Here is an 18,764-nt window from a genome sequence, read left to right as displayed (position 1 = left end):
GAAATTTTTTAATGTTTAATTTTTTTAGTGTAAATGACTATTCCATGTAAATGATCACTTTTGGAACAAAAATAGGTGTGTTTAGAGTCACTTTAATGCCTGAAATTGGTCGAAATAGAAGCTTCTGAATAGGAGAAAAAGTCTGTAATAATGGCAATTTTGGTCACATTGAGGCTTTAAAAAGTAGTTATTCAACATCAGACACATTCCAAATGACATTTTGAATCAATTTTTCTACAGTCCAAAAAATCACATTTCTGATGAAAAACGATGACCCGTGACCTGTCGAAATTTCTCCAGATGGTCAGAAATGGAAATTTTTTAATGTTTAATTTTTTGACTGCTAATGACTATTCCCTGTAAATTATCACTTTTGGAACAAAAATAAGTGTGTTTAGAGTCACTTTAATGCCTGAAATTGGTCGAAATAGAAGCTTCTGAATAGGAGAAAAAGTCTGTAATAATGGCAATTTTGGTCACATTGAGGCTTTAAAAAGTAGTTATTCAACATGAGGCACATTCCAAATGACATTTTGAATCAACTTTTCTACAGTCCAAAAAATCAATTTTCTGATGAAAAACGATGACCCGTGACCTGTCGAAATTTCTCCAGATGGTCAGGATTGGAAATTTTTTAATGTTTAATTTTTTGAGTGTGAATGACTATTCCATGTAAATTATCACTTTTGGAACAAAAATAAGTGTGTTTAGAGTCACTTTAATGCCTGAAATTGGTCGAAATAGAAGCTTCTGAATAGGAGAAAAAGTCTGTAATAATGGCAATTTTGGTCACATTGCGGCTTTAAAAAGTAGTTATTCAACATCAGACACATTCCATATGACATTTTGAATCAATTTTTCTACAGTCCAAAAAATCAATTTTCTGATGAAAAACGATGACCCGTGACCTGTCGAAATTTCTCCAGATGGTCAGAAATGGAAATTTTTTAATGTTTAATTTTTTGACTGCTAATGACTATTCCATGTAAATTATCACTTTTGGAACAAAAATAAGTGTGTTTAGAGTCACTTTAATGCCTGAAATTGGTTGAAATAGAAGCTTCTGAATAGGAGAAAAAGTCTGTAATAATGGCAATTTTGGTCACATTGAGGCTTTAAAAAGTAGTTATTCAACATCAGACACATTCCATATGACATTTTGAATCAATTTTTCTACAGTCTAAAAAATCAATTTTCTGATGAAAAACGATGACCCGTGACCTGTCGAAATTTCTCCAGATGGTCAGAAATGGAAATTTTTGAATGTTTAATTTTTTGACTGCTAATGACTATTCCCTGTAAATTATCACTTTTGGAACAAAAATAAGTGTGTTTAGAGTCACTTTAATGCCTGAAATTGGTCGAAATAGAAGCTTCTGAATAGGAGAAAAAGTCTGTAATAATGGCAATTTTGGTAACATTGAGGCTTTAAAAAGTAGTTATTCAACATCAGGCACATTCCAAATGACATTTTGAATCAATTTTTCTACAGTCCAAAAAATCAATTTTCTGATGAAAAACGATGACCCGTGACCTGTTGAAATTTCTCCAGATGGTCAGGATTGGAAATTTTTTAATGTTTAACTTTTTGAGTGTAAATGACTATTCCATGTAAATTATCACTTTTGGAACAAAAATAAGTGTGTTTAGAGTCACTTTAATGCCTGAAATTGGTCGAAATAGAAGCTTCTGAATAGGAGAAAAAGTCTGTAATAATGGCAATTTTGGTCACATTGAGGCTTCAAAAAATAGTTATTCAACATCAGACACATTCCAAATGACATTTTGATTCAATTTTTCTACAGTCCAAAAAAATCAATTTTCTGATGAAAAACGATGACCCGTGACCTGTCGAAATTTCTCCAGATGGTCAGAAATGGAAATTTTTTAATGTTTAATTTTTTGACTGCTAATGACTATTCCATGTAAATTATCACTTTTGGAACAAAGATAAGTGTGTTTAGAGTCACTTTAATGCCTGAAATTGGTCAAAATAGAAGCTTCTGAATAGGAGAAAAAGTCTGTAATAATGGCAATTTTGGTCACATTGAGGCTTTAAAAAGTAGTTATTCAACATGAGGCACATTCCAAATGACATTTTGAATCAATTTTTCTACAGTCCAAAAAATCAATTTTCTGATGAAAAACGATGACCCGTGACCTGTCGAAATTTCTCCAGATGGTCAGAAATGGAAATTTTTTAATGTTTAATTTTTTGACTGCTAATGACTATTCCATGTAAATTATCACTTTTGGAACAAAAATAAGTGTGTTTAGAGTCACTTTAATGCCTGAAATTGGTCGAAATAGAAGCTTCTGAATAGGAGAAAAAGTCTGTAATAATGGCAATTTTGGTCACATTGAGGCTTTAAAAAGTAGTTATTCAACATCAGACACATTCCAAATAACATTTTGAATCAATTTTTCTACAGTCCAAAAAATCAATTTTCTGATGAAAAACGATGACCCGTGACCTGTCGAAATTTCTCCAGATGGTCAGAAATGGAAATTTTTTAATGTTTAATTTTTTGACTGCTAATGACTATTCCATGTAAATTATCACTTTTGGAACAAAAATAAGTGTGTTTAGAGTCACTTTAATGCCTGAAATTGGTCGAAATAGAAGCTTCTGAATAGGAGAAAAAGTCTGTAATAATGGCAATTTTGGTCACATTGAGGCTTTAAAAAGTAGTTATTCAACATCAGGCACATTCCAAATGACATTTTGAATCAATTTTTCTACAGTCCAAAAAATCAATTTTCTGATGAAAAACGATGACCCGTGACCTGTCGAAATTTCTCCAGATGGTCAGAAATGGGAATTTTTTAATGTTTAATTTTTTGACTGCTAATGACTATTCCATGTAAATTAGCACTTTTGGAACAAAAATAAGTGTGTTTAGAGTCAATTTAATGCCTGAAATTTGTCAAAATAGAAGCTTCTGAATAGGAGAAAAAGTCTGTAATAATGTCAATTTTGGTCACATTGAGGCTTTAAAAAGTAGTTATTCAACATGAGGCACACTCCAAATGACATTTTAAATACATTTTTCTACAGTCCAAAAAATCAATTTTCTGATGAAAAACGATGACACGTGACCTGTCGAAATTTCTCCAGATGGTCAGAAACGGAAATTTTTTAATGTTTAATTTTTTGACTGCTAATGACTATTCCCTGTAAATTATCACTTTTGGAACAAAAATAAGTGTGTTTAGAGTCACTTTAATGCCTGAAATTGGTCGAAATAGAAGCTTCTGAATAGGAGAAAAAGTCTGTAATAATGGCAATTTTGGTCACATTGAGGCTTTAAAAAGTAGTTATTCAACATGAGGCACATTCCAAATGACATTTTGAATCAACTTTTCTACAGTCCAAAAAATCAATTTTCTGATGAAAAACGATGACCCGTGACCTGTCGAAATTTCTCCAGATGGTCAGGATTGGAAATTTTGTAATGTTTAATTTTTTGAGTGTAAATGACTATTCCATGTAAATTATCACTTTTGGAACAAAAATAAGTGTGTTTAGAGTCACTTTAATGCCTGAAATTGGTCGAAATAGAAGCTTCTGAATAGGAGAAAAAGTCTGTAATAATGGCAATTTTGCTCACATTGAGGCTTTAAAAAGTAGTTATTCAACATCAGACACATTCCAAATGACATTTTGAATCAATTTTTCTACAGTCCAAAAAATCTATTTTCTGATGAAAAACGATGACCCGTGACCTGTCGAAATTTCTCCAGATGGTCAGAAATGGAAATTTTTTAATGTTTAATTTTTTGACTGCTAATGACTATTCCATGTAAATTATCACTTTTGGAACAAAAATAAGTGTGTTTAGAGTCACTTAAATGCCTGAAATTGGTTGAAATAGAAGCTTCTGAATAGGAGAAAAAGTCTGTAATAATGGCAATTTTGGTCACATTGAGGCTTTAAAAAGTAGTTATTCAACATCAGACACATTCCATATGACATTTTGAATCAATTTTTCTACAGTCTAAAAAATCAATTTTCTGATGAAAAACGATGACCCGTGACCTGTCGAAATTTCTCCAGATGGTCAGAAATGGAAATTTTTGAATGTTTAATTTTTTGACTGCTAATGACTATTCCCTGTAAATTATCACTTTTGGAACAAAAATAAGTGTGTTTAGAGTCACTTTAATGCCTGAAATTGGTCGAAATAGAAGCTTCTGAATAGGAGAAAAAGTCTGTAATAATGGCAATTTTGGTAACATTGAGGCTTTAAAAAGTAGTTATTCAACATCAGGCACATTCCAAATGACATTTTGAATCAATTTTTCTACAGTCCAAAAAATCAATTTTCTGATGAAAAACGATGACCCGTGACCTGTCGAAATTTCTCCAGATGGTCAGGATTGGAAATTTTTTAATGTTTAACTTTTTGAGTGTAAATGACTATTCCATGTAAATTATCACTTTTGGAACAAAAATAAGTGTGTTTAGAGTCACTTTAATGCCTGAAATTGGTCGAAATAGAAGCTTCTGAATAGGAGAAAAAGTCTGTAATAATGGCAATTTTGGTCACATTGAGGCTTTAAAAAATAGTTATTCAACATCAGACACATTCCAAATGACATTTTGAATCAATTTTTCTACAGTCCAAAAAAATCAATTTTCTGATGAAAAACGATGACCCGTGACCTGTCGAAATTTCTCCAGATGGTCAGAAATGGAAATTTTTTAATGTTTAATTTTTTGACTGCTAATGACTATTCCATGTAAATTATCACTTTTGGAACAAAAATAAGTGTGTTTAGAGTCACTTTAATGCCTGAAATTGGTCAAAATAGAAGCTTCTGAATAGGAGAAAAAGTCTGTAATAATGGCAATTTTGGTCACATTGAGGCTTTAAAAAGTAGTTATTCAACATGAGGCACATTCCAAATGACATTTTGAATCAATTTTTCTACAGTCCAAAAAAATCAATTTTCTGATGAAAAACGATGACCCGTGACCTGTCGAAATTTCTCCAGATGGTCAGAAATGGAAATTTTTTAATGTTTAATTTTTTGACTGCTAATGACTATTCCATGTAAATTATCACTTTTGGAACAAAAATAAGTGTGTTTAGAGTCACTTTAATGCCTGAAATTGGTCGAAATAGAAGCTTCTGAATAGGAGAAAAAGTCTGTAATAATGGCAATTTTGGTCACATTGAGGCTTTAAAAAGTAGTTATTCAACATCAGACACATTCCAAATAACATTTTGAATCAATTTTTCTACAGTCCAAAAAATCAATTTTCTGATGAAAAACGATGACCCGTGACCTGTCGAAATTTCTCCAGATGGTCAGAAATGGAAATTTTTTAATGTTTAATTTTTTGACTGCTAATGACTATTCCCTGTAAATTATCACTTTTGGAACAAAAATAAGTGTGTTTAGAGTCACTTTAATGCCTGAAATTGGTCGAAATAGAAGCTTCTGAATAGGAGAAAAAGTCTGTAATAATGGCAATTTTGGTCACATTGAGGCTTTAAAAAGTAGTTATTCAACATGAGGCACATTCCAAATGACATTTTGAATCAACTTTTCTACAGTCCAAAAAATCAATTTTCTGATGAAAAACGATGACCCGTGACCTGTCGAAATTTCTCCAGATGGTCAGAAATGGAAATTTTGTAATGTTTAATTTTGTGAGTGTAAATAACTATTCAATGTAAATTATCACTTTTGGAACAAAAATAAGTGTGTTTAGAGTCACTTTAATGCCTGAAATTGGTCGAAATAGAAGCTTCTGAATAGGAGAAAAAGTCTGTAATAATGGCAATTTTGGTCACATTGAGGCTTTAAAAAGTAGTTATTCAACATGAGGCACACTCCAAATGACATTTTAAATAAATTTTTCTACAGTCCAAAAAATAAATTTTCTGATGAAAAACGATGACCCGTGATCTGTCTAAATTTTTCCCGATGGTCAGAAATGGAAATTTTTTAATGTTTAATTTTTTGACTGCTAATGACTATTCCATGTAAATTATCACTTTTGGAACAAAAATAAGTGTGTTTAGAGTCACTTTAATGCCTGAAATTGGTCAAAATAGAAGCTTCTGAATAGGAGAAAAAGTCTGTAATAATGGCAATTTTGGTCACATTGAGGCTTTAAAAAGTAGTTATTCAACATCAGGCACATTCCAAATGACATTTTGAATCAATTTTTCTACAGTCCAAAAAATCAATTTTCTGATGAAAAACGATGACCCGTGACCTGTCGAAATTTCTCCAGATAGTCAGAAATGGGAATTTTTTAATGTTTAAGTTTTTTGACTGCTAATGACTATTCCATGTAAATTAGCACTTTTGGAACAAAAATAAGTGTGTTTAGAGTCTCTTTAATGCCTGAAATTGGTCAAAATAGAAGCTTCTGAATAGGAGAAAAAGTCTGTAATAATGGCAATTTTGGTCACATTGAGGCTTTAAAAAGTAGTTATTCAACATGAGGCACACTCCAAATGACATTTTAAATACATTTTTCTACAGTCCAAAAAATCAATTTTCTGATGAAAAACGATGACACGTGACCTGTCAAAATTTCTCCAGATGGTCAGAAATGGAAATTTTTTAATGTTTAATTTTTTTAGTGTAAATGACTATTCCATGTAAATTATCACTTTTGGAACAAAAATAGGTGTGTTTAGAGTCACTTTAATTCCTGAAATTGGTCGAAATAGAAGCTTCTGAATAGGAGAAAAAGTCTGTAATAATGGCAATTTTGGTCACATTGAGGCTTTAAAAAGTAGTTATTCAACATGAGGTACATTCCAAATGACATTTTGAATCAATTTTTCTACAGTCCAAAAAATCAATTTTCTGATGAAAAACGATGACCCGTGATCTGTCGAAATTTCTCCAGATGGTCAGAAATGGAAATTTTTTTAATGTTTAATTTTTTGAGTGTAAATGACTATTCCATGTAAATTATCACTTTTGGAACAAAAATACGTGTGTTTAGAGTCACTTTAATGCCTGAAATTGGTCGAAATAGAAGCTTCTGAATAGGAGAAAAAGTCTGTAATAATGGCAATTTTGGTCACATTGAGGCTTTAAAAAGTAGTTATTCAACATCAGACACATTCCAAATGACATTTTGAATCAATTTTTCTACAGTCCAAAAAATCAATTTTCTGATGAAAAACGATGACCCGTGACCTGTCGAAATTTCTCCAGATGGTCAGAAATGGAAATTTTTTAATGTTTAATTTTTTGACTGCTAATGACTATTCCCTGTAAATTATCACTTTTGGAACAAAAATAAGTGTGTTTAGAGTCACTTTAATGCCTGAAATTGGTCGAAATAGAAGCTTCTGAATAGGAGAAAAAGTCTGTAATAATGGCAATTTTGGTCACATTGAGGCTTTAAAAAGTAGTTATTCAACATGAGGCACATTCCAAATGACATTTTGAATCAACTTTTCTACAGTCCAAAAAATCAATTTTCTGATGAAAAACGATGACCCGTGACCTGTCGAAATTTCTCCAGATGGTCAGGATTGGAAATTTTTTAATGTTTAATTTTTTGAGTGTGAATGACTATTCCATGTAAATTATCACTTTTGGAACAAAAATAAGTGTGTTTAGAGTCACTTTAATGCCTGAAATTGGTCGAAATAGAAGCTTCTGAATAGGAGAAAAAGTCTGTAATAATGGCAATTTTGGTCACATTGCGGCTTTAAAAAGTAGTTATTCAACATCAGACACATTCCATATGACATTTTGAATCAATTTTTCTACAGTCCAAAAAATCAATTTTCTGATGAAAAACGATGACCCGTGACCTGCCGAAATTTCTCCAGATGGTCAGAAATGGAAATTTTTTAATGTTTAATTTTTTGACTGCTAATGACTATTCCATGTAAATTATCACTTTTGGAACAAAAATAAGTGTGTTAGAGTCACTTTAATGCCTGAAATTGGTTGAAATAGAAGCTTCTGAATAGGAGAAAAAGTCTGTAATAATGGCAATTTTGGTCACATTGAGGCTTTAAAAAGTAGTTATTCAACATCAGACACATTCCATATGACATTTTGAATCAATTTTTCTACAGTCTAAAAAATCAATTTTCTGATGAAAAACGATGACCCGTGACCTGTCGAAATTTCTCCAGATGGTCAGAAATGGAAATTTTTGAATGTTTAATTTTTTGACTGCTAATGACTATTCCCTGTAAATTATCACTTTTGGAACAAAAATAAGTGTGTTTAGAGTCACTTTAATGCCTGAAATTGGTCGAAATAGAAGCTTCTGAATAGGAGAAAAAGTCTGTAATAATGGCAATTTTGGTCACATTGAGGCTTTAAAAAGTAGTTATTCAACATCAGGCACATTCCAAATGACATTTTGAATCAATTTTTCTACAGTCCAAAAAATCAATTTTCTGATGAAAAACGATGACCCGTGACCTGTCGAAATTTCTCCAGATGGTCAGGATTGGAAATTTTTTAATGTTTAACTTTTTGAGTGTAAATGACTATTCCATGTAAATTATCACTTTTGGAACAAAAATAAGTGTGTTTAGAGTCACTTTAATGCCTGAAATTGGTCGAAATAGAAGCTTCTGAATAGGAGAAAAAGTCTGTAATAATGGCAATTTTGATCACATTGAGGCTTTAAAAAGTAGTTATTCAACATCAGACACATTCCAAATGACATTTTGAATCAATTTTTCTACAGTCCAAAAAAATCAATTTTCTGATGAAAAACGATGACCCGTGACCTGTCGAAATTTCTCCAGATGGTCAGAAATGGAAATTTTTTAATGTTTAATTTTTTGACTGCTAATGACTATTCCATGTAAATTATCACTTTTGGAACAAAAATAAGTGTGTTTAGAGTCACTTTAATGCCTGAAATTTGTCAAAATAGAAGCTTCTGAATAGGAGAAAAAGTCTGTAATAATGGCAATTTTGGTCACATTGAGGCTTTAAAAAGTAGTTATTCAACATGAGGCACATTCCAAATGACATTTTGAATCAATTTTTCTACAGTCCAAAAAATCAATTTTCTGATGAAAAACGATGACCCGTGACCTGTCGAAATTTCTCCAGATGGTCAGAAATGGAAATTTTTCTAATGTTTAATTTTTTGACTGCTAATGACTATTCCATGTAAATTATCACTTTTGGAACAAAAATAAGTGTGTTTAGAGTCACTTTAATGCCTGAAATTGGTCGAAATAGAAGCTTCTGAATAGGAGAAAAAGTCTGTAATAATGGCAATTTTGGTCACATTGAGGCTTTAAAAAGTAGTTATTCAACATCAGGCACATTCCAAATGACATTTTGAATCAATTTTTCTACAGTCCAAAAAATCAATTTTCTGATGAAAAACGATGACCCGTGACCTGTCGAAATTTCTCCAGATGGTCAGAAATGGGAATTTTTTAATGTTTAATTTTTTGACTGCTAATGACTATTCCATGTAAATTAGCACTTTTGGAACAAAAATAAGTGTGTTTAGAGTCAATTTAATGCCTGAAATTTGTCAAAATAGAAGCTTCTGAATAGGAGAAAAAGTCTGTAATAATGTCAATTTTGGTCACATTGAGGCTTTAAAAAGTAGTTATTCAACATGAGGCACACTCCAAATGACATTTTAAATACATTTTTCTACAGTCCAAAAAATCAATTTTCTGATGAAAAACGATGACACGTGACCTGTCGAAATTTCTCCAGATGGTCAGAAACGGAAATTTTTTAATGTTTAATTTTTTGACTGCTAATGACTATTCCCTGTAAATTATCACTTTTGGAACAAAAATAAGTGTGTTTAGAGTCACTTTAATGCCTGAAATTGGTCGAAATAGAAGCTTCTGAATAGGAGAAAAAGTCTGTAATAATGGCAATTTTGGTCACATTGAGGCTTTAAAAAGTAGTTATTCAACATGAGGCACATTCCAAATGACATTTTGAATCAACTTTTCTACAGTCCAAAAAATCAATTTTCTGATGAAAAACGATGACCCGTGACCTGTCGAAATTTCTCCAGATGGTCGGGATTGGAAATTTTATAATGTTTAATTTTTTGAGTGTAAATGACTATTCCATGTAAATTATCACTTTTGGAACAAAAATAAGTGTGTTTAGAGTCACTTTAATGCCTGAAATTGGTCGAAATAGAAGCTTCTGAATAGGAGAAAAAGTCTGTAATAATGGCAATTTTGCTCACATTGAGGCTTTAAAAAGTAGTTATTCAACATCAGACACATTCCAAATGACATTTTGAATCAATTTTTCTACAGTCCAAAAAATCTATTTTCTGATGAAAAACGATGACCCGTGACCTGTCGAAATTTCTCCAGATGGTCAGAAATGGAAATTTTTTAATGTTTAATTTTTTGACTGCTAATGACTATTCCATGTAAATTATCACTTTTGGAACAAAAATAAGTGTGTTTAGAGGCACTTTAATGCCTGAAATTGGTCGAAATAGAAGCTTCTGAATAGGAGAAAAAGTCTGTAATAATGGCAATTTTGGTCACATTGAGGCTTTAAAAAGTAGTTATTCAACATCAGACACATTCCATATGACATTTTGAATCAATTTTTCTACAGTCCAAAAAATCAATTTTCTGATGAAAAACGATGACCCGTGACCTGTCGAAATTTCTCCAGATGGTCAGAAATGGAAATTTTTTAATGTTTAATTTTTTGACTGCTAATGACTATTCCCTGTAAATTATCACTTTTGGAACAAAAATAAGTGTGTTTAGAGTCACTTTAATGCCTGAAATTGGTCGAAATAGAAGCTTCTGAATAGGAGAAAAAGTCTGTAATAATGGCAATTTTGGTCACATTGAGGCTTTAAAAAGTAGTTATTCAACATGAGGCACATTCCAAATGACATTTTGAATCAACTTTTCTACAGTCCAAAAAATCAATTTTCTGATGAAAAACGATGACCCGTGACCTGTCGAAATTTCTCCAGATGGTCAGAAATGGAAATTTTTTAATGTTTAATTTTTTGACTGCTAATGACTATTCCATGTAAATTATCACTTTTGGAACAAAAATAAGTGTGTTTAGAGTCACTTTAATGCCTGAAATTGGTCGAAATAGAAGCTTCTGAATAGGAGAAAAAGTCTGTAATAATGGCAATTTTGTTCACATTGAGGCTTTAAAAAGTAGTTATTCAACATCAGACACATTCCATATGACATTTTGAATCAATTTTTCTACAGTCCAAAAAATCAATTTTCTGATGAAAAACGATGACCCGTGACCTGTCGAAATTTCTCCAGATGGTCAGAAATGGAAATTTTTTAATGTTTAATTTTTTGACTGCTAATGACTATTCCCTGTAAATTATCACTTTTGGAACAAAAATAAGTGTGTTTAGAGTCACTTTAATGCCTGAAATTGGTCGAAATAGAAGCTTCTGAATAGGAGAAAAAGTCTGTAATAATGGCAATTTTGGTCACATTGAGGCTTTAAAAAGTAGTTATTCAACATGAGGCACATTCCAAATGACATTTTGAATCAACTTTTCTACAGTCCAAAAAATCAATTTTCTGATGAAAAACGATGACCCGTGACCTGTCGAAATTTCTCCAGATGGTCAGGATTGGAAATTTTTTAATGTTTAATTTTTTGAGTGTAAATGACTATTCCATGTAAATTATCACTTTTGGAACAAAAATAAGTGTGTTTAGAGTCACTTTAATGCCTGAAATTGGTCGAAATAGAAGCTTCTGAATAGGAGAAAAAGTCTGTAATAATGGCAATTTTGGTCACATTGAGGCTTTAAAAAGTAGTTATTCAACATCAGACACATTCCAAATGACATTTTGAATCAATTTTTCTACAGTCCAAAAAATCAATTTTCTGATGAAAAACGATGACCCGTGACCTGTCGAAATTTCTCCAGATGGTCAGAAATGGAAATTTTTTAATGTTTAATTTTTTGACTGCTAATGACTATTCCATGTAAATTATCACTTTTGGAACAAAAATAAGTGTGTTTAGAGTCACTTTAATGCCTGAAATTGGTCGAAATAGAAGCTTCTGAATAGGAGAAAAAGTCTGTAATAATGGCAATTTTGGTCACATTGAGGCTTTAAAAAGTAGTTATTCAACATGAGGCACATTCCAAATGACATTTTGAATCAATTTTTCTACAGTCCAAAAAATCAATTTTCTGATGAAAAACGATGACCCGTGACCTGTCGAAATTTCTCCAGATGGTCAGGATTGGAAATTTTTTAATGTTTAATTCTTTGAGTGTAAATGACTATTCCATGTAAATTATCACTTTTGGAACAAACATAAGTGTGTTTAGAGTCACTTTAATGCCTGAAATTGGCCAAAAGAGAAGCTTCTGAATAGGAGAAAAAGTCTGTAATAATGGCAATTTTGGTCACATTGAGGCTTTAAAAAGTAGTTATTAAACATGAGGCACATTCCAAATGACATTTTAAATACATTTTTCTACAGTCCAAAAAATCAATTTTCTGATGCAAAACGATGACCCGTGACCTGTCGAAATTTCTCCAGAATGACTATTCCATGTAAATTATCACTTTTGGAACAAAAATAGGTGTGTTTAGAGTCACTTTAATGCCTGAAATTGGTCGAAATAGAAGCTTCTGAATAGGAGAAAAAGTCCGTAATAATGGCAATTTTGGTCACATTGAGGCTTTAAAAAGTAGTTATTCAACATGAGGCACATTCCAAATGACATTTTGAATCAATTTTTCTACAGTCCAAAAAATCAATTTTCTGATGAAAAACGATGACCCGTGACCTGTTGAAATTTCTCCAGATGGTCAGAAATGGAAATTTTTTAATGTTTAATTTTTTGACTGCTAATGACTATTCCATGTAAATTAGCACTTTTGGAACAAAAATAAGTGTGTTTAGAGTCACTTTAATGTCTGAAATTGGTTGAAATAGAAGCTTCTGAATAGGAGAAAAAGTCTGTAATAATGGCAATTTTGGTCACATTGAGGCTTTAAAAAGTAGTTATTCAACATGAGGCACACTCCAAATGACATTGTAAATACATTTTTCTACAGTCCAAAAATTAAATTTTCTGATGAAAAACGATGACCCGTGACCTGTCGAAATTTCTCCAGATGGTCAGAAATGGAAATTTTTTAATGTTTAATTTTTTGAGTGTAAATGACTATTCCATGCAAATTATCACTTTTGGAACAAAAATAAGTGTGTTTATAGTCACTTTAATGCATGAAATTGGTCGGAATAGAAGCTTCTGCATAGGAGAAAAAGTCTGTAATAATGGCAATTTTGGTCACATTGAGGCTTTAAAAAGTAGTTATTCAACATGAGGCACATTCCAAATGACATTTTGAATCAATATTTCTACAGTCAAAAAAAAACAATTTTCTGATGAAAAACGATGACCCGTGACCTGTCGAAATTTCTCCAGATGGTCAGAAATGGAAATTTTTTAATGTTTAATTTTTTTAGTGTAAATGACTATTCCATGTAAATTATCACTTTTGTAACAAAAATAGGTGTGTTTAGAGTCACTTTAATGCCTGAAATTGGTCGCAAAAGAAGCTTCTGAATAGGAGAAAAAGTCTTTAATAAGGGCAATTTTGGTCACATTGAGGCTTTAAAAAGTAGTTATTCAACATGAGGTACATTCCAAATGACATTTTGAATCAATTTTTCTACAGTCCAAAAAATCAATTTTCTGATGAAAAACGATGACCCGTGATCTGTCGAAATTTCTCCAGATGGTCAGAAATGGAAATTTTGTAATGTTTAATTTTTTTAGTGTAAATGACTATTCCATGTAAATTATCACTTTTGGAACAAAAATAAGTGTGTTTAGAGTCACTTTAATGCCTGAAATTGGTCGAAATAGAAGCTTCTGAATAGGAGAAAAAGTCTGTAATAATGGTAATTGTGGTCACATTGAGGCTTTAAAAAGTAGTTATTCAACATCAGGCTCATTCCAAATGGCATTTTGAATCAATTTTTCTACAGTCCAAAAAATCAATTTTCTGATGAAAAACGATGACCCGTGACCTGTCGAAATTTCTCCAGATGGTCAGAAATGGAAATGTTTTAATGTTTAATTTTTTGACTGCTAATGACTATTCCATGTAAATTATCACTTTTGGAACAAAAATAGGTGTGTTTAGAGAAACTTTAATGCATGAATATGGTCAAAATAGAAGCATCTGAATAGGAGAAAAAGTCTGTAATAATGGCAATTTTGGTCACATTGAGGCTTTAAAAAGTAGTTATTCAACATGAGGCACATTCCAAATGACATTTTGAATCAATTTTTCTACAGTCAAAAAAATCAATTTTCTGATGAAAAACGATGAACCGTGACCTGTCGAAATTTCTCCAGATGGTCAGAAATGGACATTTTTCAATGTTTAATTTTTTGACTGCTAATGACTATTCCATGTAAATTATCACTTTTGGAACAAAAAGAAGTGTGTTTAGAGTCACATTAATGCCTGAAATTGGTCGAAATAGAAGCTTCTGAATAGGAGAAAAAGTCTGTAATAATGGCAATTTTGGTCACATTGAGGCTTTAAAAAGTAGTTATTCAACATGAGGTACATTCCAAATGACATTTTGAATCAATTTTTCTACAGTCCAAAAAATCAATTTTCTGATGAAAAACGATGACCCGTGACCTGTCGAAATTTCTCTAGAGGGTCAGAAATGGAAATTTTTTAATGTTTAATTTTTTGACTGCTAATGACTATTCCATGTAAATTATCACTTTTGGAACAAAAATAAGTGTGTTTAGAGTCACTTTAATGCCTGAAATTGGTCGAAATAGAAGCTTCTGAATAGGAGAAAAAGTCTGTAATAATGGCAATTTTGGTCACATTGAGGCTTTAAAAAGTAGTTATTCAACATGAGGCACATTCCAAATGACATTTTGAATCAATTTTTCTACAGTCCAAAAAATCAATTTTCTGATGAAAAACGATGACCCGTGACCTGTCGAAATTTCTCCAGAATGACTATTCCATGTAAATTATCACTTTTGGAACAAAAATAGGTGTGTTTAGAGTCACTTTAATGCCTGAAATTGGTCGAAATAGAAGCTTCTGAATAGGAGAAAAAGTCCGTAATAATGGCAATTTTGGTCACATTGAGGCTTTAAAAAGTAGTTATTCAACATGAGGCACATTCCAAATGACATTTTGAATCAATTTTTCTACAGTCCAAAAAATCAATTTTCTGATGAAAAACGATGACCCGTGACCTGTCGAAATTTCTCCAGATGGTCAGAAATGGAAATTTTTTAATGTTTAATTTTTTGACTGCTAATGACTATTCCATGTAAATTAGCACTTTTGGAACAAAAATAAGTGTGTTTAGAGTCACTTTAATGCCTGAAATTGGTCAAAATAGAAGCTTCTGAATAGGAGAAAAAGTCTGTAATAATGGCAATTTTGGTCACATTGAGGCTTTAAAAAGTAGTTATTCAACATGAGGCACATTCCAAATGACATTTTGAATCAATTTTTCTACAGTCCAAAAAATCAATTTTCTGATGAAAAACGATGACCCGTGACCTGTCGAAATTTCTCCAGATGGTCAGAAATGGAAATTTTTTAATGTTTAATTTTTTGACTGCTAATGACTATTCCATGTAAATTAGCACTTTTGGAACAAAAATAAGTGTGTTTAGAGTCACTTTAATGTCTGAAATTGGTTGAAATAGAAGCTTCTGAATAGGAGAAAAAGTCTGTAATAATGGCAATTTTGGTCACATTGAGGCTTTAAAAAGTAGTTATTCAACATGAGGCACACTCCAAATGACATTGTAAATACATTTTTCTACAGTCCAAAAATTAAATTTTCTGATGAAAAACGATGACCCGTGACCTGTCGAAATTTCTCCAGATGGTCAGAAATGGAAATTTTTTAATGTTTAATTTTTTGAGTGTAAATGACTATTCCATGCAAATTATCACTTTTGGAACAAAAATAAGTGTGTTTATAGTCACTTTAATGCATGAAATTGGTCGGAATAGAAGCTTCTGCATAGGAGAAAAAGTCTGTAATAATGGCAATTTTGGTCACATTGAGGCTTTAAAAAGTAGTTATTCAACATGAGGCACATTCCAAATGACATTTTGAATCAATATTTCTACAGTCAAAAAAAAACAATTTTCTGATGAAAAACGATGACCCGTGACCTGTCGAAATTTCTCCAGATGGTCAGAAATGGAAATTTTTTAATGTTTAATTTTTTTAGTGTAAATGACTATTCCATGTAAATTATCACTTTTGTAACAAAAATAGGTGTGTTTAGAGTCACTTTAATGCCTGAAATTGGTCGCAAAAGAAGCTTCTGAATAGGAGAAAAAGTCTTTAATAAGGGCAATTTTGGTCACATTGAGGCTTTAAAAAGTAGTTATTCAACATGAGGTACATTCCAAATGACATTTTGAATCAATTTTTCTACAGTCCAAAAAATCAATTTTCTGATGAAAAACGATGACCCGTGATCTGTCGAAATTTCTCCAGATGGTCAGAAATGGAATTTTGTAATGTTTAATTTTTTTAGTGTAAATGACTATTCCATGTAAATTATCACTTTTGGAACAAAAATAAGTGTGTTTAGAGTCACTTTAATGCCTGAAATTGGTCGAAATAGAAGCTTCTGAATAGGAGAAAAAGTCTGTAATAATGGTAATTGTGGTCACATTGAGGCTTTAAAAAGTAGTTATTCAACATCAGGCTCATTCCAAATGGCATTTTGAATCAATTTTTCTACAGTCCAAAAAATCAATTTTCTGATGAAAAACGATGACCCGTGACCTGTCGAAATTTCTCCAGATGGTCAGAAATGGAAATGTTTTAATGTTTAATTTTTTGACTGCTAATGACTATTCCATGTAAATTATCACTTTTGGAACAAAAATAGGTGTGTTTAGAGAAACTTTAATGCATGAATATGGTCAAAATAGAAGCATCTGAATAGGAGAAAAAGTCTGTAATAATGGCAATTTTGGTCACATTGAGGCTTTAAAAAGTAGTTATTCAACATGAGGCACATTCCAAATGACATTTTGAATCAATTTTTCTACAGTCAAAAAAATCAATTTTCTGATGAAAAACGATGAACCGTGACCTGTCGAAATTTCTCCAGATGGTCAGAAATGGACATTTTTCAATGTTTAATTTTTTGACTGCTAATGACTATTCCATGTAAATTATCACTTTTGGAACAAAAAGAAGTGTGTTTAGAGTCACATTAATGCCTGAAATTGGTCGAAATAGAAGCTTCTGAATAGGAGAAAAAGTCTGTAATAATGGCAATTTTGGTCACATTGAGGCTTTAAAAAGTAGTTATTCAACATGAGGTACATTCCAAATGACATTTTGAATCAATTTTTCTACAGTCCAAAAAATCAATTTTCTGATGAAAAACGATGACCCGTGACCTGTCGAAATTTCTCTAGAGGGTCAGAAATGGAAATTTTTTAATGTTTAATTTTTTGACTGCTAATGACTATTCCATGTAAATTATCACTTTTGGAACAAAAATAAGTGTGTTTAGAGTCACTTTAATGCCTGAAATTGGTCGAAATAGAAGCTTCTGAATAGGAGAAAAAGTCTGTAATAATGGCAATTTTGGTCACATTGAGGCTTTAAAAAGTAGTTATTCAACATGAGGCACATTCCAAATGACATTTTGAATCAATTTTTCTACAGTCCAAAAAATCAATTTTCTGATGAAAAACGATGACCCGTGACCTGTCGAAATTTCTCCAGAATGACTATTCCATGTAAATTATCACTTTTGGAACAAAAATAGGTGTGTTTAGAGTCACTTTAATGCCTGAAATTGGTCGAAATAGAAGCTTCTGAATAGGAGAAAAAGTCCGTAATAATGGCAATTTTGGTCACATTGAGGCTTTAAAAAGTAGTTATTCAACATGAGGCACATTCCAAATGACATTTTGAATCAATTTTTCTACAGTCCAAAAAATCAATTTTCTGATGAAAAACGATGACCCGTGACCTGTCGAAATTTCTCCAGATGGTCAGAAATGGAAATTTTTTAATGTTTAATTTTTTGACTGCTAATGACTATTCCATGTAAATTAGCACTTTTGGAACAAAAATAAGTGTGTTTAGAGTCACTTTAATGCCTGAAATTGGTCAAAATAGAAGCTTCTGAATAGGAGAAAAAGTCTGTAATAATGGCAATTTTGGTCACATTGAGGCTTTAAAAAGTAGTTATTCAACATGAGGCACATTCCAAATGACATTTTGAATCAATTTTTCTACAGTCCAAAAAATCAATTTTCTGATGAAAAACGATGACCCGTGACCTGTCGAAATTTCTCCAGATGGTCAGAAATGGAAATTTTTTAATGTTTAATTTTTTGACTGCTAATGACTATTCCATGTAAATTAGCACTTTTGGAACAAAAATAAGTGTGTTTAGAGTCACTTTAATGTCTGAAATTGGTTGAAATAGAAGCTTCTGAATAGGAGAAAAAGTCTGTAATAATGGCAATTTTGGTCACATTGAGGCTTTAAAAAGTAGTTATTCAACATGAGGCACACTCCAAATGACATTGTAAATACATTTTTCTACAGTCCAAAAATTAAATTTTCTGATGAAAAACGATGACCCGTGACCTGTCGAAATTTCTCCAGATGGTCAGAAATGGAAATTTTTTAATGTTTAATTTTTTGAGTGTAAATGACTATTCCATGCAAATTATCACTTTTGGAACAAAAATAAGTGTGTTTATAGTCACTTTAATGCATGAAATTGGTCG

This window comes from Triturus cristatus, chromosome 9 (genome assembly GCF_964204655.1).
Source record: "Triturus cristatus chromosome 9, aTriCri1.1, whole genome shotgun sequence".
NCBI lineage: Eukaryota > Metazoa > Chordata > Amphibia > Caudata > Salamandridae > Triturus > Triturus cristatus.
Note: the sequence above shows the minus strand (reverse complement) of the source record.